Source organism: Amblyomma mixtum, chromosome 7 (assembly GCF_055824585.1).
Source record: "Amblyomma mixtum isolate Tamu chromosome 7, ASM5582458v1, whole genome shotgun sequence".
NCBI lineage: Eukaryota > Metazoa > Arthropoda > Arachnida > Ixodida > Ixodidae > Amblyomma > Amblyomma mixtum.
In genome coordinates, this window is record NC_143018.1 from 44,458,820 (window position 1) to 44,459,696 (window position 877).

At 45.7% G+C, this 877-nt stretch overlaps 1 non-coding gene across 1 annotated transcript; it reads right to left on the reverse strand.

Moving 5' to 3' along the window:
• Positions 1 to 217: 217 nt before the first annotated feature.
• On the reverse strand, positions 218 to 290 carry TRNAS-GCU (transfer RNA serine (anticodon GCU)). The gene has a single exon. It is a non-coding gene; the product is annotated as a tRNA-Ser (tRNA).
• Positions 291 to 877: the final 587 nt, after the last annotated feature.

The window sequence follows — 877 nt, forward strand, 5'->3', positions numbered from 1 at the left end:
ACGTGTGTGCGTTTTGTGGGATTCACTCTTTCAGGCTGATAATGATCATCGGTTTGGTTTATTGGTTTATCGGGGTTTAACGTCCCAAAGCAACTCAGGCTATGAGGGAGGCCGTAGTGAAGGGCTCCGGAAATTTCGACCACCTGGGGTTCTTTAACCTGCACTGACATCGCACAGCACACAGGCCTCTAAAATTTTGCCTTCATCAAAATTCGGCCGCCGCGGCCGGGGATCGAACCCGCGTCTTTCAGGTCAGCAGCCGAGCGCCGTAACCACTGAGCCACCGCGGCGGGGCTGAGGATCATCATCAGCCTGACTACACCCACTGCAGGGCAAAGGCCTCTCCCATGTCTCTCCAATTAAACCTATCCTTCGTCAGCTGCGGCCACCTTATCCCCCAAAACTTCCTAATTTCATCCGACCACCTAACTTTCTGTTCCCCCTGCTGCGCCTGCCTTCTCTTTCAGTGCACTCCGTTACCCTTAAGGGCCAGCGGTTATCTCGCCTTCTCATTACATAATAATAATATAATACTTTTATTTCTGCCTCAAAAAAAAGTGACAGAGGAGCTGCAGAAAAAGCTGTCATAGACAGCTTGACTGAGCCGCAGCCCCCTATACCGGGCAGCAGTGACAGGCGACGAGAAAAAAATAACAAAAACAAAACAGAACAATTAAGAGAAAAACACATTATTAACACCAAGAAAAATCTTACCTCTAGTTTGTACATGTGTGCAATTTACATGGTCATCCAAACATTATTGCATAAGTTAAGTATCTTTTAGCAGTACAACAAAAGCACAATGAATCAGACAATGCAAATTAAAGAAAACAAGAAACACCACTTAGTGCACTTTAAAGGAGAAAATTTCATTTTG